Source organism: Dendrobates tinctorius, unplaced genomic scaffold, assembly GCF_039654945.1.
Source record: "Dendrobates tinctorius isolate UK_male_01 unplaced genomic scaffold, ASM3965494v1 ptg000039l, whole genome shotgun sequence".
Lineage (NCBI taxonomy): Eukaryota > Metazoa > Chordata > Amphibia > Anura > Dendrobatidae > Dendrobates > Dendrobates tinctorius.
This window is the reverse complement of record NW_027361707.1, coordinates 42,378,325-42,401,968: the sequence shown is the minus strand read 5'-3', so window position 1 is coordinate 42,401,968 and position 23,644 is coordinate 42,378,325. Positions and strand designations below refer to the sequence as shown.

At 49.6% G+C, this 23,644-nt stretch overlaps 1 long non-coding RNA gene across 2 annotated transcripts in view; it reads right to left on the bottom strand.

Annotated features, from left to right (window-relative positions):
• LOC141088620 (uncharacterized) overlaps positions 1-23,377 on the bottom strand; it is a 451,115-nt gene extending 427,738 nt beyond the window's left edge. Inside the window, exons 1-3 of one of the 2 annotated variants that reach the window (XR_012231994.1) lie at positions 23,216-23,377; positions 20,171-20,257; positions 374-819 (exon numbers count right to left, since the gene is read on the bottom strand). This is a non-coding gene — a long non-coding RNA (uncharacterized lncRNA). Of the gene's footprint in view, positions 1-373; positions 820-20,170; positions 20,258-23,215 lie in introns of those variants that run through there. The other variant, XR_012231995.1, reaches the window with a different exon arrangement.
• Between the last annotated feature and the right edge of the window lie 267 nt (positions 23,378-23,644).

The following is a 23,644-nucleotide window of genomic DNA, read 5'->3' as shown; positions in this document are numbered from 1 at the left end:
GTTCAAGTATTGAACAGGACTGTGACTCTGCTCCACATCGTCTGAGGAGAATGTGCAGCGCATAACAAAGCCCTGAGGGGGAGCTGGAGAAAGCGACAGGTATGCTGACAGAAAACTGTCATGTCTATGTGAGGGGAGGCCAGGACTCCATTGCCCCGGAGTTCTCACCCACGACTACGGTCCTGGCAGAACCTTACACTAAGACACCAACTATCTGAATGCTCAGGGAATGTCTCGGTGCTTGGGCTCTACTATTTGATCAGAGAGAGTTATGTCATAGAAAAGCGTCAGGTTGCCATGACAGGTACAACCACATTAAGTCGAAAGCTTGCTTTACAAGGGACAATGAAGTCAATTTTTTTTTACTACATATTGTGTTTTTGAAGTAATAGCTAGATATACAGATAGATAATAGCAGAAAGAAAGAAAGAAAGAGAGAAAAAATAGTAAAAAGCAGAACAAGTGGGTATAGGGTGCAAAGCCTCATAGGTACAAACCAGTTGTTCCAGAAAAATAAAAAAAAAGTTGAAGCAGCAGATCAAAAATAAGGTGCTATTTATTAATTTATTAGCCCATGTGGCTAAATGTCTCCACCTGGGCTAATAAATAGCACCTTCTTTTTGATCTATGGTGTGATGCTTCAAATTTTTGTGTTTAGATAGAACAGAATGCTGATATTCTATATCCATCAGGCCCGGATTTCCGCTTCTTTGTTTTCCTAATGAACGCTTCTTGGTGCGGTATTAATTTCGCAGTGTTCGGTAATCTGCTTGTCTCCAGCCCCATGGTAATTTTAGAATTCTTTGATACTTTGTTACACTGTAAATGAGAAAAACAAACAAGTCTCCGAGCGGCTGATTAAATTAAACAGCTTGTTTAAGACTATGGACCCGGCGCGGCCGTGGTGCTTTCTTCCAGTCATGAGAATTAAAGTAACAGAAATATACTGCTGCTCCGCGGGGCAGCGAGACAGATGTTCCGGCATATGTTGGCTGGCCCTGGACCTGGCACATAAGACATGTATAACACTGATTATTTCCTACATTTTCAGCTCTTTGCTGTGCCGTTGTGCCTTTTGGTCACAGTTTTCTTAATAGAAATAATTTATAATTAATGTATTTGCCAATCAGATTTCCATTTAGCTGTTGCGCGAGTTATTCTTCTCCCCATACATTTCCTAATCTGCAGATCATCGTAGATCCTGACCATATACGAGGGCTGGGAACCATTTGTATCTGTGAATATTCATTACAGCATTATACTTTGTTTATTGTGTTGCTATTGGAATTAGTGAGAAATATTTTTCCTTTAGGCTTATTAAAAAGGCAATTTTTCTGATAGGTCAAATGGAGTTTGCCTGTCTCGTGTCATTAGGGGAGTTTCTTTTATAAAGGTTTACTGGGGTCTGTATGTAGCAAATCTGTCTTCTGTATGATTCCCTATGGTGGGTGAAAGAAGACACATTTTTTTCAAAGGGGTTGTTGGCGAGTTTTAAAAAATCGTCTTAGGCATAATTCAAACGTCTGCTTTTTTCATAGCAGAGAACAAACCATACCAGTTTTTGTCAGTAAAAAAAAAAAAAAAAAAAAATATATATATATATATATATATATATATATATATATATATATATATATACATACACACAAATATGCTATATATATATATATATATATATATATATATATATACAGTTGTGGCCAAAAGTATTGACACCCCTGCAAGTCAGATAATACTCAGTTTCTTCCTGAAAATGATTGCAAACACAAATTCTTTGGTATTATCATCTTCATTTAATTTGTCTTAAATGAAAAAACACAAAAGAGAATGGGCCAGACAAAAGTATTGGCACCCTCAGCCTAATACTTGGTTGCACAACCTTTAGCCAAAATAACTGCGACCAACCGCTTCCGGTAACCATCAATGAGTTTCTTACAATGCTCTGCTGGAATTTTAGACCATTCTTCTTTGGCAAACTGCTCCAGGTCCCTGATATTAGAAGGGTGCCTTCTCCAAACTGCCATTTTTAGATCTCTCCACAGGTGTTCTATGGGATTCAGGTCTGGACTCATTGCTGGCCACCTTAGAAGTCTCCAGTGCTTTCTCTCAAACCATTTTCTAGTGCTTTTTGAAGTGTGTTTTGGGTCATTGTCCTGCTGGAAGACCCATGACCTCTGAGGGAGACCCAGCTTTCTCACACTGGGCCCTACATTATGCTGCAAAATTTGTTGGTAGTCTTCAGACTTCATAATGCCATGCAGATGGTCAAGCAGTCCAGTGCCAGAGGCAGCAAACCAACCCCAAAACATCAGGGAACCTCCGCCATGTTTGACTGTAGGGACCGTGTTCTTTTATTGAATGCCTCTTTTTTTCTCCTGTAAACTCTATGTTGATGCCTTTGCCCAAAAAGCTCTACTTTTGTCTCATCTGACCAGAGAACATTCTTCCAAAACATTTTAGGCTTTTTCAGGTAAGTTTTGGCAAACTCCAGCCTGGCTTTTTTATGTCTCGGGGTAAGAAGTGGGGTCTTCCTGGGTCTCCTACCATACAGTCCCTTTCCATTCAGATGCCGAAGGATAGTACGGGTTGACACTGTTGTACCCTCGGACTACAGGGCAGCTTGAACTTGTTTGGATGTTAGTCGAGGTTCTTTATCCAACATCCGCACAATCTTGCATTGAAATCTCTTGTCAATTTTTCTTTTCCGTCCACATCTAGGGAGGTTAGCCACAGTGCCATGGGCTTTAAACGTTTTGATGACACTGCGCACGGTAGACACAGGAGCATTCAGGTCTTTGGAGATGGACTTGTAGCCTTGAGATTGCTCATGCTTCCTCACAATTTGGTTTCTCAAGTCCTCAGACAGTTCTTTGGTCTTCTTTCTTTTCTCCATGCTCAATGTGGTACACACAAGGACACAGGACAGAGGTTGAGTCAACTTTAATCCATATCACCTGGCTGCAAGAGTGATTTAGTTATTGCCAACACCTGTTAGGTGCCACAGGTAAGTTACAGGTGCTGTTAATTACACAAATTAGAGAAGCATCACATAATTTTTCGAACAGTGCCAATACTTTTGTCCACCCTCTTTTTTATGTTTGGGGTGGAATTATATCCAATTTGGCTTTAGGACAATTCTTTTTGTGTTTTTTCATTTAAGCCAAATTAAATGAAGATAATAATACCAAAGAATTTGTGTTTGCAATCATTTTCAGGAAGAAACTGAGTATTATCTGACAGAATTGCAGGGGTGTCAATACTTTTGGCCACAACTGTATATATGCACACACATGGGTCGCCCTCCCAGGGCTGTGGGGTACTCGGTACCGGGCCCGTTTCTCAGAGGGGAATGTCACAGCAGCGGTCCGTGGCCCTGGGCAGCCATGTAAAAGGGATCAAGTGAAGGAATAAAGTTTATGAGTGAATGAGTCGTGACGCCACCTGTGGTGTTCGGCAATAAAGATGTTAAGCCGACGCTGCAGACAGATCCTCTGGGACAGATGGTGTGGTGCAGCAATGGTGTTGTGGCACTCCACAGGTAGGGTTTGTGATAAAACACTCCGGGATCGCCTTTGCTGGGGTCAAAGGTCACGTGCGTTCAGCATGAAACTCAGGCGCAGAGCTGGGATTCGGGTGTAACTGACCCTGAGTCAGGTTTATTAACGGTGAAAGCAATGCAAAAAGGAAATAAAACATAAAACAAATCCTTGCCTGTCCGGCACTAACTAAACAATGGACAACCTAACTACCAACTGGCGGGCTTCTCCCGTCCAGCCAAACCACAGTTGCAGTGGGCACTGCTTCCACTCACGTGTGTCTCTCACACAGACAGGGTCTCTGTGTTCCCAGGCTGAGACACTCACACAACTACCTGGCATCCTTTTATATCCACCTCCCATTATTCATTAGCAAGCAGGTGCGATACTGACCAGACTAGGCCACATAGGAAAGGAATCTGGGCGAGATATACCTGCCCTCATCCACTATTCCCACATGATTCTCACATATCCCCCCCCTCTGCTCAGACCACTCCGGCCGAGCAATGGCACCCGCCAAACAGTGCACTCGGGACAGGGCATCTGCATTTCCCATCTGTACCCCTGGGCGGTGCTCCACCGTAAAAGTGTAGGCCTGCAGGGCAAGGAACCACCGGGTCACCCGGCTATTCCGTTCCTTGTTCAAGTGCATCCACTTGAGAGGGGCATGGTCAGTGATCAGCCTGAACTTTCAGCCCACCAGGTAATATTTGAGGGCCTCTAGAGCCCACTTAATGGCGAGGCACTCTTTTTCTATGACTGCATACCTTTGCTCGTGTTTATTCAGCTTCCTGCTGAGATAGAGGACTGGGTGTTCCACTCCGTCCCTCACTTGTGAGAGTACGGCCCCGATACCGGTATCAGAGGCATCTGTTTGTACCACAAACTCGCTGCAGAAGTCCGGAGTCACCAGTACGGGCTGAGAGCAAAGTGCCCGTTTTAGGCTATGGAAGCCTTCTTCAGCCGCTAAACTCCATTTAATCATGACGGAGTCTTTCCCTTTTGTAAGATCCGTCAGGGGGGTAGCGATGGCTGCAAAATTGGGTATGAACCGGCGATAATAGCCGGCGATCCCCAGGAAGGCTTGTACCTGCTTCTTGTTGACAGGTTGCGGCCAGTCCTGAACTGCCTGAATCTTATCAACCTGGGGTTTAACAACACCCCTCCCAATTACATACCCCAAATACCGGGCTTCTTCTAGCCCGATGTGACATTTCTTGGGGTTCGCGGTTAGACCTGCCTCCCACAGGTCGTCAATCACAGCTTGTACTTTCTGGAGATGAGTCTCCCAGTCCAAGCTGTAAATGACAATGTCGTCCAAATAGGCCGAAGCGTACCGCCTATGTGGCCTCAGGACTCGATCCATCAGTCTCTGGAAGGTCGCCGGTGCTCCGTGCAGTCCAAACGGCATATACACATACTGAAATAGACCTTCTGGGGTAGCAAATGCCGTCTTTTCTCTGGCAGCCTCCGCCAGAAGGATCTGCCAATACCCCTTTGTTAGGTCTAGGGTCGTAATATACCGGGCTTTTCCTAACCGATCTATTAACTCGTCGACCCGGGGCATAGGGTAGGCATCAAATTTTGAGACCGCATTCAGTTTCCTGAAGTCATTGCAGAACCGGATGGTGCCGTCCGGGTTAGGAATTAGCACAATCGGGCTGGACCAAGCACTGTGCGATTCCTCAATGACACCTAACTCTAACATTGCCTTCACTTCTCGGGAAACGGCTTCACGGCGCGCTTCCGGGATTCGGTAGGGCTTTACGTGAACTGTGACACCAGGTTCCGTTACAATGTCATGTTTCATTAGCGTAGTCTGCCCGGGTTTTTCTGAGAAAAACTTTTGGTTGTGAAGTAGAAACTGCCTGACCTCAGTCTTTTGCCACTCCGAGAGAGTCTCTGCAACCCGTACCTCCGGTACGGTATGTGAGCAGACGGGACGGGCCAGCTCCGCTGACAAGGCTGACCGATCTTTCCAGGGTTTTATCAGATTTACATGATAAATCTGTTCAGGTTTCCGTTTACCTGCCTGGTATACTTTGTAGTTTACTTCACCAACTCTTTCCTTAATCTCAAAGGGGCCCTGCCACTTTGCCAGGAACTTACTGTCCACCGTGGGGACCAGGATCAACACCCTATCTCCGGGTGCAAATGTACGGATCTTGGCGCCCCTATCATAGATTCTTTTTTGGGCTCCTTGAGCCTGTATCATGTGTTCTTTGACGATAGGCATAACAGCCGCAATACGGTCCTGCATTTGTGTGACGTGATCTATCACTGTTTTAAACGGTGTGACCTGACCCTCCCAGGTTTCTTTTGCAACGTCTAACAGTCCGCGAGGACGTCGGGCGTACAATAACTCGGAAGGCGAGAATCCCGTGGAAGACTGGGGTACTTCCCTTTTTGGCAAAAAGCAAATACGGAAGTAAATAGTCCCAGTTCTTCCCATCCTTGTCTATCACCTTTCTCAGCATCTGCTTCAGAGTTTTATTGAACCGTTCGACCAACCCGTCTGTTTGAGGGTGATACACGGATGTGCGTAACGGTTCGATTTGTAACAATCGGCAGAGCTCCTTCATTACCCTGGACATAAAGGGGGTCCCCTGGTCGGTGAGTATCTGTTTTGGTATACCGACCCGACTAAACACATGCACCAGTTCCTTGGCAATCGTCTTGGTGGCCGTGTTACGCAAAGGGATGGCCTCCGGGTAACGAGTGGCATAATCCAAGATGACCAGGATATGTTGGTGTCCACGTGCAGACCGTGGAAGGGGCCCAACTAAATCCATCCCAATCCTCTCAAACGGGACTTCAATAATAGGTAGGGGTACCAAAGGGCTACAGAACCGGGGCTTAGGTGCAGAGGCTTGGCAGTCAGGACAAGACTCACAATATACACGAATATCGTGATGCATGCCTGGCCAAACAAAACAGTGTAATATCCTTTCGGTGGTTTTCTGGACTCCCAGGTGACCTCCCATCACATGTCCGTGGGCCAGGTCCAGCACCTGCCGCCGGTAGGGTTTTGGCACGACTAATAGTTGCACCGTATCTTCCCCCTTTTTCTCTATCTGATAGAGTAAATCATTCTCCAGAACCATGTAAGGATATGCCAGCCTAGAGCCAGGTTCTATGGGTACCCCATTTATCACTTTTACATTTGTCCTAGCCTGAGAAAGGGTAGGATCCTTTATTTGCTCGCTTTGGAAGTCATCTTTCTGAACTTTTAAATCCGGCAAACGGGGAGGTGGACGGCTGTCGGCCTCCTCCTCTTCCCCGGTCTCCTCCGTATCACCCGCCATGACTGAAAACGGGAACTGCAGGTCATTTCCCGCAGACTCTTCCCCCGAGTCTTCCGGGGAGACATCTTCCAGGGGTTCGAGACCCCCACGCGCCCTGGGAGAAGAATCATGTACACTATTACCCGAGGGCATCAACTGATTCTCCCACAATTGCCAGAAGTGGGGAAAATCCCGGCCCAGGATAACATCATGCAATAACGCCGGGACGAGTCCCACTTTATGTTGCACAGACCCATAGGAAGTAGTAATGCATATGACCGTGGTGAGGTACGAACAGGTGTCTCCATGCACACACGTTACAGAAAATTTGTCTGATGGTCCAGTCGGGGCTGACACCAGACTGGCCTTCACCAGAGTCACCACACTTCCCGAGTCTAACAATGCCACCACATTTTTGCCATCAACAGTTAAATCACACAAGTGTTTTTCCACATCCTTTTGACCGGCATTCACACTCACTACCCGTGCAACCATAGACATGCGGTTTATAGAGTCTGTGACGTCGCACTGCATGGGTTCAGTATTGACCGGACAGTTCGCAGCAATATGTCCCATCTCTTGGCAGCGGAAACACCTAACGGGCCCCTTGCTTAGACCATAGTTTGTTACTCTCGGCCTCGCAGTGCGGGCAGTCCCGTTTTCCTCCCCCACTATCTTAGGGATTTTTCCATCTCCCCTACTCCTGGGAACGCTCTTACCGGTTCCATGTGGAGATGATGAAGAACGAGGTGGGGTAGCGTCGTCTCGGAGTCCTTCCGCCACGGAGTAACGTTCAACCAGATCCACCAGTTGATCTGCCATCGTAGGATTTCCATGGCTTACCCACTTCCTCAGGGCTGGTGGTAGAGCTCTCAAGTACTTGTCCATGACGACTCTCTGGATTATCTCTGGCGCTGTCAACACCTTGGGTTGTAGCCACTTCTTCGTCACGTGGATCAGGTCGAACATCTGTGACCGCGGTGGTTTATCCGGCTGATAAGTCCATTGATGCACTCTCTGTGCACTGACAGCGGTCGTCACTCCCAGCCGGGCCAAGATCTTGGCTTTCAGTTTGTCAAAGTCCTGCGCGGCTTCAGGCTCTAAGTCATAATAAGCCTTTTGGGCCTCACCGGAAAGAAACGGGGCAATCAGGCCGGCCCATCGTGCCTTCGGCCATTTTTCTCGCACCGCCGTCCGTTCAAACGTGGTCAGGTATGCCTCGACGTCATCTTCGGTCGTCATCTTCTGCCAGTACCGACTCACGTGAATCACTCTTGACTCGGCTTCCAGGTTAACCTCATGTAGGCTTGCCAGGCGCTGCGCCACCTGCTGGAGAAGCGAACGATCGGTAGCTTTCATGTCCACCAACTCCTTCAGCTGGGCCATCATCACTCGATTAGCTTCTTGCTGGACGGCGGTGGACTGTACCAGCGCTTTCACCACGTCCTCCATGCTCATGCTTGCAACGTGATGCCCGCGTTCTCCACCACAATGTGATAAAACACTCCGGGATCGCCTTTGCTGGGGTCAAAGGTCACGTGCGTTCAGCATGAAACTCAGGCGCAGAGCTGGGATTCGGGTGTAACTGACCCTGAGTCAGGTTTTTTAACGGTGAAAGCAATGCAAAAAGGAAATAAAACATAAAACAAATCCTTGCCTGTCCGGCACTAACTAAACAATGGACAACCTAACTACCAACTGGCGGGCTTCTCCCGTCCAGCCAAACCACAGTTGCAGTGGGCACTGCTTCCACTCATGTGTGTCTCTCACACAGACAGGTTATCTGTGTTCCCAGGCTGAGACACTCACACAACCACCTGGCATCCTTTTATATCCACCTCCCATTATTCATTAGCAAGCAGGTGCGATACTGACCAGACTAGGCCACATAGGAAAGGAATCTGGACGAGATATACCTGCCCTCATCCACTATTCCCACATGATTCTCACAGGCTGTAGTCCCAGGGCAGTGTAGATGGAGAGCTAGTGAGGAGAGCGTAATGGTGCGGTGTCAGGCACAGCGATGTAGCAGTGCTGAGTCTGTTGGCGCAGGAATAAGTGGAGGACACCAGGGCATGTAGTTCCAAAGCTTTTCTCACAGACTGTGGTGCATACAGGTGCCCGCATCTGTGCCGTGTCCTCCAGGTCAGGAGCCCAGTTAACCTCCAGGCAAGGTGAAGTACTCCGTTCCAACACTCCGCCAACATATGTGCCTTTTCTGAACATCTCCTTTCTAGCACTTGTAATGAAGTACTCACAGTACTGACTTACACTGGAGTTCCTCCTGTCAGATGTTCCTATGAACTCTACTTGTACGGCAGACAGCTGTAGCCTGCTTCGGGGACTCCTTGCTACTAAGTCCTGGCTCACTCTCGTTGCTGTTGTGCCCCCAAGTCTTGTGTGGGAATAAAGTGGTGACAACTTCTATTCCTCCGGTGTCTGTCGCAGGACCATTAGTATCCATACAACCTCGGGGACCGGACCCCGGCCTTGCACTGTGAACTTGGGAAGGGTTCTACTCTAACCCTAATCCTTAGTCCTCCTCTCCTTACGTTCCATACTAATCCTTCCTTCTTATGGAGAGAGTCAGGCTTTCCATCAATGTTCCTCTCCTGTGCCAGCGGACCCAGGTCACTGGATCAGGCACTAGTGCTAGGTTGGGTGTGACTAGCACTAGGTTGGAGGTTACTCACATTCGGCTGTGGGTCTTCTCCCCCGGTCTCCGAACGATTCCTCATCCTGTGACATCTTGAGAAAGGTGGGGTCGTCGTCCTCACTATCAGCTTCGGAGGCAATAAAGGCACATGCTTCCTCAGCTGAGTTCACCTTTTGAGACTGGGATGAGCGGGACGAGCGGGACATTGTGTGTGTGGGGCGTGAGTGCGTGTGTATAAAAAGATAAAGTTTATTATAGTATGTGTGTGCGTGTATGTATGTGCGAGTGTTTGGTGAATCTTTCTACTGCATGGGGGCTGTCAGGTGCAGGGGAGCACGAGGAGGCTGTCAGGCACGGGAGATCACGTGGAGGCTGTCAGGCGCAGGGGAGCATGAGGAGGCTGTCAGGCGCAGGGGAGCACGAGGAGGCTGTCAGGCGCAGGGGAGCACGAGGAGGCTGTCAGGCGTGAGGGAGCATGAGGGGGCTGTCAGGCGTGGGGGAGCATGAGGGGGCTGTCAGGCGCGGAGGAGCATGAGGGGGCAGCAGCAAAGGGTGATCACAGGGCTGGGGGGAGGCGATTGGTGGTGGCAGCAGCAAGCAGGGGCCTGTTGGGTGTCAGGGCAGCATGCAGCACCTCGCTCTTCACCTTGCACGAACGGGATAAGGGTGAAGAGCGAGGGCAGCCATTCTTTGACACCGCTCCTCCACATCTGATTGGAGGGTTAGCGTCACATGGACGCTAGCTCCAATCAGATCTGGGGGAGGTTACACAGAGGTAACCTAGGTCCAGCCAATGGCTGATGCTATTACAGCATCAGCCATTGCTGGATTGTAATATTTCACCAAGTTTCATTGGTGAAATACAGTCATATGTTAAAGTTTGGGCACCCCTATTAATGTTAACCTTTTTTCTTTATAACGATTTTGGTTTTTGCAACAGCTATTTCAGTTTCATATATCTAATAACTGATGGACTCAGTTATATTTTTGGATTCAAATGAGGTTTATTGTACTAACAGAAAATGTGCAATCTGCATTTAAACAAAATTTGACCGATGCAAAAGTAAGGGCACCTCAAGATAAAAGTGACATTAATATTTCGTAGATCCTCCTTTTGCACCTGCGGGTCGGGTGACATTTCAGTGACCCCAGTCACCCGACCCGCAGGAACGCGATTTATATCATAACGCCTACGGGGGCGTCATGGGTCATTTGGGCATAACCCCCAAGTAGGCATACGTAGGCATCATGGGTCGGGAAGGGGTTAAGTATCACTGGCCCCATCAGACCCCCACTCCTTATGATGGCTTCCACCCCCCACATTCAGTATGCTGGCACCCAGTAGTCCCCATTCACATTGTTTTGCCTCCACCAGATTCCCATTCAGTATGATCGGCCACCACAACTACTGACATTTAAGAAACCACCAAAAATCACTACTCACTTCGCCCTGTTCGCCCGGTGCTGCTCCAGTTTGCGCATTGTACATACTGTGACTTTCGCACGGCTGAGACTACAGTGTGTGTACTGAGGCTCAGACTCACATGTGCAGGCTAAATGGTGGATCACAGAGCCATCGTCTCCCTGATCCACCATTCTTTTCAAAGGTATCCATGTCCTAAGGATGCAGATACCAATGAAATCATGATGATAAGGGGAGGAGATGGGGTCCCGTGCTAAGTATGGATAGTACATCCCTGTTCTTTGCAGAATTTAAAACAATGCCCAAAAAAATCACTATTGTAAAGGTGGAGAAGATAACATAACACTTCTCTGAAGATCCATGTTGTTGCATTGTGTGCAAATTGTATTTTAGGAGATGTTTTATCCTCCTGGAGGCAGCAGGTCCTGTAAGTCAGGGATGATAGGGTTAACTGCAGGCAGGTCCATATTTGGGAAGGAGTAATAGAGACTTCCTGGTTTTAATTTTAGTTCTAAGGTTAGTTGTCAGTGAGCAAGAGACAAGAAAGGACAACCACAATGGAAGCTTTTCATTATTGTGTGTGTGTGTGTGTGTGTGTGTGTGTTGTCAGGACACTTATCCCCTTTTTAAAATGGAGCGGCAGGTGGGATATCAGACCGAAGCTCCATTCATTCTCTTTGGAGCGTCTAGAAAAAAAACAAGTGGAGCCACTGAGGGAAAGAATGGATCAGTGGTCAAGTCGGACATGCCACTCCAGTCTAATGGGGATAAAAAGTTCCACATTTTGCTGAATGGGTCCAAGTAGTCAGACCGCCACCAATCAATACGCTATCACTTATCCTGTGGAGAGATGATTACTTTTTTCCACAGGAAATCCCCTGTATGTGCATCTCTGCCGCTTTGTACAATGTATTTGTTACACCCGGTCCCCATCCTGGCGCTGTGCCAAGGTCTGCCGCTGTTACACCTGGCCCCCGTCCTGGCGCTGCGCCCAGGCCTGCCGCTGCTCTCCATTCTGGGCACTCACCTCGAGCCTCACATGCTGCTGCTCAGCGTTCTGTCCTCCCTCCTGCCTCCTCCTCCTGGTGCCCTGTGAGGAGATCTATAGCTAAGGCTATTAGGGCACACCCGCCCGCTCTCTTGCCTTCTTAAAGGGGCAGCGTGCATTATTCAAAAAAATGTAATCAACCAATGGCAGCGCACTGGCTGCTATTTCTGGCCTCTCCTCCATAGGGAGAGCGCTGGAGGAACGAGTATCTATCATTGCTACATCCGGTTCTCATGCTAACCTGTCTGCGCTGCATCTGCAGTCTCTGTGCATTGTCTAATGCTCTCTGTTTCCACAGCATATCAGTATCCTGTGTTACCTGGTTATATCAGCAACCATCTGGGCCTAAGCCATCCCATTCCGCCTACAGCCATCCGAGTCCAAGGACTGTGTGAAGGTCACTGGAACCGACTCCTTACCAACTACCGGATCCAGGACCCAGCGCATTATGGACTCTGCTGTAACTTTTGTTATCCTTTTTGATCCCGCTGGGACAGCTGCCACGTGTTCGGGGTCTAACTGGAGGTAGCACCTGTGTCCTCCGGGTATTCCATTCTGGCCCTGCCAGAGGGGCTTTACTACGTGTACCCGGGGCTCACTAGTCACGCCCCCTTCGGAGCCCCCCGGACCGTGGTCCCGAGGTTCCACTTAAAAAATAAAAACGAATGTAAACTTCACCTTCTCTGCCTCCGCTTCCATTTGTTACAGATTGCTCCGGCCATGGAATCCGCTGGACCCCAGAGGCCTCTGACATTGGAGATGTGCCAAGAGGTGACCCGTTTAAGAGATCAACAGGATAAGATCATGATGTATCTACGTAACCTGTCCACCCGCATGGATTCTCTGCAGAACCCAGCTGCTCCTGATTCACCTAGCAACACCCAGGTACCTGCTGTCATGACAAGCAAGGGCCCCCGCCTGGCGGCTCCAACCCGCTTCCATGGTGATCTCACTCAGTGTCGGGGTTTTCTCAATCAGTGTACCCTACACTTCGAAATCTTGGGGCATATGTTTGCTTCTGACCGTGCCAAAGTGGGCTTCATTATGTCACATCTAGCAGGAGAGGCTCTCGCCTGGCTGAATCTGTTATGGGAGAGAGGAGACCCGCTGGATAATGATCATCAATCTTTCCTAGAAACTTTTCGCAGGACCTTTGTTGAACCTGGCCGGGTCACGTCGACCACTTCTGCCCTGCTTCGCTTACGCCAAGGAACCCTCACGGTGGCTCAGTATGCTGTTCAATTCCGCACCCTCTCGTCTGAATTATCCTGGAACAATGAGGCCTTACTGGCTACCTTCTGGGAGGGCCTATCTGGAAAAATTAAGGATGAGCTGGCGGGACGGGACAGGCCTACCATCTTGGATGACCTGATTTCCTTGGCGGCCAGGATTGACCTGCGTTTTCAGGAGCATTCCATGTAGATTAAGCGTGACAGGAGGTCCTACCACCTGGACTCTAATTCTTCCAAGACGTCTACCTCATCCTCTTCTCCTGAAGCTATGGAGGTAGATCGAGTAAGTCTGGCCAGCCACCAGGAGGCGTATCGCAAAAACGGAAACTGTCTGTACTGTGGTAGTTCCGAACACCTTATCCGCTCCTGTCCAAAGAAGTCGGAAAACTCCTGTGCCTAGGCTCGGTAGGAGAGGCCACCCTAGGAAGAGAATATTCCTCTCCTTCGTTGCAGATCTCAGTCTCTGTGTCATGCGGAGCAATAAAATTTTCTGGACTCTGTTTGTTGGACTCCGGAGCCGTTGGAAGCTTTATCCAGCAGATGCTTGTGGATCGCTACCACTTACCAGTTCAGGCTCTTTCCAACCAGTTGCGGGTAACCGCTGTCGATGGCCAGCCTCTGACTGAACCCGTCCAGTTCCAGACTGAGCCAGTGGAACTCCGGGTAGGTCTTATGCATTCTGAAAGAATCCGTTTTTATGTGTACCCTGGTTTGTCTCACCCCTTGCTTCTAGGTTTGCCTTGGTTTCAGAAACATGAACCAGTCCTTAATTGGAGAACAGGCAAAATTCTACGTTGGGGAGATTCCTGCTCGGACCATTGTTTGACCCAGACTGAAACAGCTTCACCCCCGGTCCAACCTGCTACCCTGCCAGGATTGCCATCCGCTTACTGGTCCTTCTTGGATGTCTTCGGGAAAAAGGAGGCTGAAAAACTTCCTCCCCACAGGTCATATGACTGTCCAATAGACCTTCTTCCTGGAACATCTCCTCCCCGTGGGAGAGTTTACCCTCTTTCCCAGGCAGAGATTCAGGCTATGCCGGACTACATCCAGGAGAACTTGGCCAGAGCGTTTATCCAAAAATCATCGTCACCGGCAGGAACAGGCTTCTTCTTCGTGAAGAAAAAGGACGGATCCCTGTGGCCCTGTATTGACTACCGAGGACTGAACCAGATCAAGGTAAAAAACAGGTACCCTTTGCCTCTAATTTCAAAACTGTTTGACCTTCTCCAAGGGACAGGATCTTCACCAAGCTGGATCTCAGAGGGGCTTACAATTTGATCCGAATCAGAGATGGAGACGAATGAAAAACAGCCTTCAACACCCGTGATGGTCACTACGAGTACCTGGTAATGCCATTTGGTCTAAGCAATGCTCCCGCTCTTTTCCAAGAGTTCGTCAATGACATTTTCAGGGATCTGCTTTACACCTGTGTTGTTTTCTACCTAGATGACATTCTGATTTTTTCTACTGACATGGTCTCGCATCGCAGACTACTGCGCCTGGTCTTACAGAGGCTCAGGGAGAACAGACTGTACGCCAAGTTTGAAAAGTGCCTTTTTGAGCAATCCTCTTTGCCTTTCCTCGGTTACATTGTTTCCTCCACAGGATTAAAAATGGATCCAGAGAAGTTATTGGCTGTACTCAAGTGGCCTCGTCCGTCTGGGTTGAAGGCCATACAGCGATTCCTGGGCTTCGCCAACTACTACAGGCAATTCATTCCTAACTTCTCCACCCGAGTGGTGCACATCTCAGCTCTAACCCGGAAAGGTACAAATCCGAAGGATTGGTCTCCTGACGCTGAGGAGGCCTTTGTTTCTCTCAAAAAGGCCTTTGCTGTCGCACCTGTTCTTCATCATCCTAACTCCAATGAACAATTTTTTCTTGAGGTTGATGCCTCTTCAGTAGGTGCGGGAGCTGCACTAACCCAGAAATCGTCCTCCGGGCGAATGCATTCCTGTGGTTTTTTTTCCAAGGTTTTTTCTTCCGCAGAGAGGAATTATTCTGTTGGAGATCGGGAATTGTTGGCTATCAAATTGGCTCTGCAGGAGTGGAGGCATCTTCTAGAAGGAGCTCTTCATCAGGTTGCCGTATACACCGATCACAAAAACCTTGCTTACCTCCAAACTGCACAAAGGCTGAATCCTCGTCAAGCCTGCTGGGCTTTGTTTTTTGCTTGTTTTAACTTTGTTCTTCATTTTCGCCCAGCTGACAAAATTGTCAAAGCAGACGCACTTTCCAGAGCCTTTCTACCTCCTGATCAAGAAGAAGAACCGCAGCACATCATTGAACCCTCAAGGTTAGTCGCGGTCGCTTCTACAGATCTTGCCCGGCTGCCTCCCGGGAAGACTTTCGTGTCAGCTTCTGAGCGTACTCGTATCCTTCGATGGGGTCACTTGTCCAAGTTGGCTGGTCACGCCGGCCAGGGAAAGACTCTGCAATTCATCTCCCGGTACTACTGGTGGCCTGCCATGGCTTAAGACATTCTGGAGTACGTCACAGCCTGTCCTTCCTGTGCTCGTAACAAGACGGCCAAGCATCTACCCGCAGGTAGACTTCAGCCTCTTCCAAATCCGTCTGCTCCCTGGCAACATATCGCGATGGACTTCATCACAGATCTCCCAATCTCATCTGGCTGTTCTGTGGTGTGGGTAGTGGTTGATCGCTTCTCTAAAATGGCTCACTTCATTCCACTTCCCGGTCTTCCAACGGCTCCTGAGTTGGCGGACCTGTTCATCCGGCACATCTTCCGTCTCCATGGTTTCCCTCTCCACATCGTGTCCGACAGAGGAGTCCAGTTCACCTCAAGATTCTGGAGAGCAGTTTGTAAACTGGTAAGAATTGAACTGGATTTTTCCTCAGCGTACCATCCCCAGTTCAATGGACAAGTGGAGAGGACAAATCAAATCCTGGCTGGATTCCTGCATCACTTTGTCAACGCCCATCATGACGACTGGGTAGACTTACTGTCCTGGGCCGAATTTTCTTACAACAATCAAGTAAGTGAATCTTCTGGAAAGTCTCCCTTTCAGATTGTCTTTGGAATGCAACCCGGAATACCTCTTCCCACCTCCGGATCATCTGGCGTTCCAGCTGCCAATACTTTCTCCGAAGATTTTTCTAAAGGTCTGGAGGGATACCAAAACTGCTCTGGAGAAAGCCTCCCAGCGTATGAAAAGGCATGCGGACAAGAGACGTTTGGATGCGCCTATCTTTCATCCCGGAGACAAGGTATGGCTCTCTTCTAAGTACATCCGGTTAAAGATGCCATCCTACAAATTGGGTCCCCGGTTCATCGGACCATTTGAGATCTTGAGACAGATCAATCCAGTCTCGTACAAGCTGAAGTTGCCCACTTCCCAACATGTGCCTAACTCCTTTCATGTTTCTCTCCTCAAACCAGTAGTTTTGAGTCCCTTCTTTAAGGATCCGGGTGCCACTCCTGACCCTGTCTCGGAGGATGATGTTTTTGAGGTAAAACATATCCTGGCCATAAAAAAAGTAAGGGGTAAGACCTACTACCTGGTGGACTGGAAGGGTTTTGGTCCTGAGGAGAGATCTTGGGAGCCTAGGGAGAACATCCAGGCTTCTCTTCTCCTTAAACGGTTCTACGCAGGCTTGAAGAAGAGTGGGTGTAAAGAGGGGGATACTGTTACACCCGATCCCCGTCCTGGCGCTGCGCCCAGGTCTGCCGCTGTTACACCTGGCCCCCGTCCTGGCGCTGCGTCCAGGCCTGCTGCTCTCCGTTCTGGGCACTCACCTAGAGCCTCTCATGCTACTGTTCAGTGTTCTGTCCTCCCTCCTGCCTCCTCCTCCTGGCGACCTGTGAGGAGATCTGTAGCTAAGGCTATTAGGGCACGCCCGCCCGCTCTCTTGCCATCTTAAAGGGGCGGCGTGCATTATTCAAAAAATGCAATCAACTAATGACAGAGCACTGGCTGCTATTTCTGGCCTCTCCTCCATAGGGAGAGCGCTGGAGCAATGAGTATCTATCATTGCTACATCCGGTTCTCATGCTAACCTGTCTGCCCTGCATCTGCAGTCTCTGTGCATTGTCTAATGCTCTCTGTTTCCACAGCATATCAATATCCTGTGTTACCTGGTTATATCAGCACCCATCTGGGCCTAAGCCATCCCATTCTGCCTACAGCCATCCGAGTCCAAGGACTGTGTGAAGGTCACTGGAACCGACTCCTTACCAACTACCGGATCCAGGACCCAGCGCAATACGGACTCTGCTGTAACTTTTGTTATCCCTTTTGGTCCCGCTGGGACAGCTGCCACGTGTTCAGGGTCTAACTGGAGGTAGCACCTGTGTCCTCCGGGTATTCCATTCTGGTCCTGCCTGAGGGGCTTTACTACGGGTGCCCGGGGCTCGCTAGTCACGCCCCCTTCGGAGCCCCCCGGACCGTGGTCCCGAGGTTCCACTTAAAAAATAAAAACGAATGTGAACTTCACCATCTCTGCCGCCGCTTACATTCGTTACAATATTTAATCTCTATTTGAAATAAAGAATCTTCTCCTAAATAATATCAGAGAGAACAAATGACTGCCATACACATCACAATCCACTATACCAAGACCAATACCACCACATACAGGAAGAAATACCATAACACCATGATCAGACCACATGGAGACCAAATAATACTACATACAAGGGACAAATGCCACCACACCATGATCAGACCACATATTACCACCACATAGTGACCGAATAATATGACATACTAGCTGAAGAGCCCGGCGCTGCCCGGGCATAGTAACTAACTGTGGTGAGTTATAACAAATTATAATAATCCTCCATCCCATAGTCCCGTGCCCATATACCTATCACACATCCACGATCCCATAGGCCCGTGCCCTTATACCCATCATACATATCCTCCATCCCATAGTCGAGTGCCCATATACCCATCCTCCATCCAATAGTCCCATGCCCATATACCCATCATACATATTCTCCATCCCATAGTCCCATGCCCATATACACATCATACATATCCTCCATCCCATAGTCAAGTGCCCATATACCCATCATACATCCTCCATCCCATAGTCGAGTGCCCATACACCCATCACACATCCTCCATCCCATAGTCCCGTGCCCATATACCCATCATACATAGCCTCCATCCCATAGTCCCGTGCCCATATACTCGTCATACATATCCTCCATCCCATAGTCCCGTGCCCATATACTCGTCATACATATCCTCCATCCCACAGTCCCGTGCCCATATACCCATCATACATATCCTCCATCCCATAGTCGCATGCCCATATACCTGTCATACATATCCTCCATACCATAGTCCCGTGTCCATATACCCATCATGCATATCCTCCATACCAGGGTTTCCCAACTCCAGTCCTCAAGGCACACCAACAGATCATGTTTTCAGGATTTCCTTAGTATTGCTCAGGTGATAATTGCTTCACCTGTGCAATACAAAGGAGATCCTGAAAACATGATCTGTTGGTGTGCCTTGAGGACTGGAGTTGGGAAACCCTGGTCCATACCATAGTCCAGTGCCCATATACCCGTCATACACATCCGCCATACCATAGTCCCGAGCCCATATACCCGTCATACATATCCTCCATCCCATAGTCCAGTGCCCATATACCCATCACACATCCTCCATCTCATAGTCAACCATTATGACATCATAATGAGCGGCGGCAGGGCTTGCAACCTATGATGACATCAGCATCGCCATGGCAACCATTGTGACATCATAATGAGGGGTGGGGCTTGATATGCACACACTGCTTCCCCAGTATGCAATTAGGGGCATTATGACATCATAATGAGGGGCGGGGCTTGACACGCACACACTTTTTCCCCCAGTATGTAGACGGGGCAAAATTGTTTGGTGAATTGGAACGCGCAGGGTTAAAATTTCGCCTCACAACATAGCTTAGGACGCTCTCGGGGTCCAGACGTGTGACTGTGCCAAATTTTGTGGCTGTAGCTGCGACGGTGCGGATGCCTATCCCGGACATACACACATACACACACACTCACACACATACATACATACACACATACATACACACTTTGAGCTTTATATATTAGATTACCAGCATATAGAGACCAAATAATACCACATACAAGGAGAAATACTGCCACACCGTGACCAGACCACAAATTACCACCACATAGTGACCGAATGCTACAATACTGATTACGAATACAAACCACAATACTAACAACACTTATTACCACCAGTGACATTATACACAGTACCTCTGTATAAAGTGTCAGCATACAGGTAATACAGTGATCACCAGTAACATTATACACAGGAGCTCTGTATATAATGTCAGTGTACATGTAATGCAGTAATCACTGCTGACATTATACACAGGAACTCTCTATATAGTGTCAGTGTACAGGTAATACCAGTGACATTATACTGTATACAGGAGATCTGTATACAGTGTTAGTGTACATGTAATACAGGGATCACCAGTGACATTATACACAGGAACTCTGTATATAGTGTCAGTGTACAAGTAATGCAGTAATCACTGCTGTCATTATACAAAGGAACTCTATATATAGTATCAGTGTACAGGTAATGCCAGTCACATTATACACAGGAGCTCTGTATATAGCGTCAGTGTACAGGTAATACAGTGATCACCAGTGACTTTATACACTGGACCACTGTATATAGAATATAGTGTACAGGTAATACAGTGATTACCGCTGACATTATACACCGGAGCTCTGTATATAGTGTCAGTGTACAGGTAATACAGTAGTCACTGGTTACATTATACACAGGAGATCTGTATATAGTGACAGTGTACAGGTAATACAGTGATCACCAGTGACATTATACACAGGACCTCTGTATATAGCATATAGTGTGCAGGAAATACAGTGATCACCAGTAACATTATATAAAGGGGCTCTGTACACAGTATGTACTGTAGTGTATAATGTGTATGTGTGTGCGCGTGTAATACACTGACTCACCAGTGATGTCTGTAGTTGGAGTCCTTCATGTTTGCTTTTCTTCAACCAGCACTGACCACCGTCACTTCTTCCAGCCAGGACTCGTCTCTGCAAAAAATAACACACAGTCATCAATAGCTGATCGATTCCAGACCATTTTCCTTACTTTTTCCCTGACTTCTGCACTATGTCAGATGAAGAAGAAAAGCAACGTAGTACCTCCCTGCACAGTAACAGGATCCCCTTTTGTTCCCTCCGTGGAAAACCGTTTCCTAAAAAGTAAATTATATTACAGTAGCTATAATGTCCCTAATTGGACCCTGAAGAAATTATGTTCCCCACTTGTCACCATAAACTAATATAGCATGTTCCTCATTATGGCCCCCAAACAGTAATAAAGTCCCTCATCTTGGCCCCCTTTATTTAAAAATCTCGCCCAGCTTGACCCCCTATGTCCCTTGTCCAGACTGGCCCCCAGATATCCATCCCGCTTCCCTAGGTATACATACTGGCCCTCATATGTCCCTTGCCTTGCCTCAGCATATATCTCTCCTGGACCCGCATATATCCTTCCTGGTCCCTTGTCCTGCCCCCCATATAGCCATCCTGGCCCCACATATATGCAACCTTCCCCCCCATAAATATCCACCCTTGCCCCTCCCCATATATCTGCATCCTGGTCCCTTTCCCTGCCCCCTCACCCATAAATCTATCTTGGGCCCCCATATATCTGCATCCTGGTCCCTTCCCCCCATATATCCATCCTGGCTGCCCCATAAATGAATCCTGGCCTGCCATTTATATGCATCCAGATCCCCTATATATATGCATACTGGTCCCTTGTCCTGTCCCTCCCCCATATATCCATCCTGGCCCCCTCCCCCATATATGCATCCTGGCCACCCCCCCATATATCCATCCAGGCCCCCCATATATATGCATCCAGGCCCCCCCATAAATATGCATCCTGATCCCTTGTCCTGCCCCTCCCCCATATATCCATCTGGGCCCCCTCCCCCATATATCTATCCTAGCCGCTCCATATATGCATCCTCACCCATCATATATATGCATCCTGACCCACCATCCAGGCCCCTTGTCCTGCCCCTCCCCCCATGTGTGTATCCATCCTGGCCCCTTGTCCTACCCCTCCCCCATGTGTGTATCCATCCTGGCCCCTTGTCCTACCCCTGGCCCCCATATGTATCCATCCTAGCTCTCTCCCGTACGTGTATCCATCATGGCCCCCCCGTACAATCATCCATTCTGGCCCGCCTGTATGTGCATCCATCCAGGGCTTCCCCTTCCCCTGTATGTGCCTGCATCCAGGCCCCTCTCCCCTGTATGTGCATCCATCCAGGGCTCCCCCCTCCCCTATATGTGCATCCATCCAGGCCCCCCTCCCCTGTATTTGCACCCATCCAGGCCCCCTCCCCTGTATGTGCACCCATCCAGACCCCCCTCCCCTGTATGTGCTTCCATCCAGACCCCCCTCCCCTGTATGTGCATCCGTCCAGGTCCCCCCATCCCCTGTATGTGCATCCTTCCAGCCCCCCTCCATCCCCTGTATGTGCATCCTTCCAGGGCCCCCCATCCCCTGTATGTGCATCCTTCCAGCCGCCCTCCATCCCCTGTATGTGCATCCATCCAGGCCCCCTATCCCTTGTATGTGCATCCATCCAGGCCCCCCATCCTCTGTATGTGCATCCATCCAGCTCCCCCCCATCCCCTGTATGTGCATCTTTCCAGGGCCCCCCATCCCCTGTATGTGCATCCTTCCAGGGCCCCCCATCCCCTGTATGTGCATCCTTCCAGGGCCCCCCATCCCCTGTATGTGCATCTTTCCAGGGCCCCCCATCCCCTGTATGTGCTTCCATCCAGGGGCCCCCCATCCCCTGTATGTGCATCCTTCCAGGCTCCTCCCTGTATGGGCATCCATCTAGGCCCCCCATCCCCTGTATGGGCATCCATCCAGGCCCCCCATCCCCTGTATGGGCATCCATCCAGGCCCCCCCCTGTATGTGCATCCATCCAGCCCCCCATCCCCTGTATGGGCATCCAACCAGGCCCCCCCATATGTGCATCCATCCTGACCCCCATCCCCTGTCTGGGCATCCATCCAGGTCCCCCCCTGTATGTGCATCCATCCAGCCCCCCATCCCCTGTATGGGCATCCATCCATCCCCTCCAACCCCTGTATGGGCATTCATCCAGGCCCCCCTGTATGGGTATCCATCCAGGCTCCCTCAACCCCTGTATGGGCATTCATCCAGGCCCCCCCTGTATGGGCATCCATCCAGGCCCCCCCTGTATGTGCATCCATCCAGCCCCCCCATCCCCTGTATGGGCATCCATCCAGCCCCCCAATCCTCTGTATTGGCATCCATCTAGGCCCCCCCTGTATGGGCATCCATCCAGCCGACCCATCCCCTGTATGGGAATCCATCCAGCCCCCCATCCCCGTATGGGCATCCATCCAGCTCCCCCCATCCCCTGTATGGGCATCCATCCAGGCCCCCCCTTAATGTGCATCCACCCAGGCCCCCCCTGGTATGTCCATCCATCCAGGCCCCCCTTCCGTTATGTGCACCCATCCAGGCCCCCCTCGTTATGTGCACCCATCCAGGCCCCCCTTTATGTGCATCCATCCAGGCCCCCCTGTTATGTGCATCCATCCAGGCCCCCCGTTATGTGCACCCATCCAGGCCCCCCCCGTTATGTGCATCCATCCAGCCCCCCGTTATGTGCATCCATCCAGGCCCCCCCGTTATGTGCATCCATCCAGGCCTCCCCGTTATTTGCATCCATCTAGGCCCCCATTATGTGCATCCATCCAGGTTCCCCCCCGTTATGTGCATCCATCCAGGCCCCCCCCGTTATTTGCATCCATTCAGCCCCCTCGTTATGTGCATCCTTTCAGGCCCCCCCGTTATTTGCATCCATCCAGGCCCCCCGTTATGTGCATCCTTCCAGGGCCCCCCCTGTTATGTGCATCCTTCCAGGGCCCCCCCTTTATGTGCATCCTTCCCGAGATTGAGAGAATCAAAAAAAATCTTTCACTCTTACCTGCCTGCGCTTCCAGTGGCGGCGTCCTCCTCCTCTGCAGGTCGGCGGCCGGTGTGCTCACTGCAAAATGGCTGCCGACATAGCAGAGGCCAGCGGTGGATGTGTGCGCCCGTCGCATGAAACTGACGTCATACGCCAGGCGCACACATGCCACTACCAATCGAGTCGCGTGCCAAATCGGTGCAGGTAATGAACCTGCGTGCGCGTGCCCCTGCTCTTTTAAAGGGCCAGCACCCCTTTTTTTTTTTTTTACCCTTCTCCTCCTCTGGCTGGCTCCTTCCCACAGCCAAGGGGAGGGCCCACCGGGGGACTCCCCGGTACCCCGCCAGGCCAGACCGAGCCTGTGTGTGTGCGTGCAGGCTCGGTCTGGCCTGGCGGGGTACCGGTAAAGCACAGAACAGGGAGGGGGCCTGGATGGCTGCAAATAAC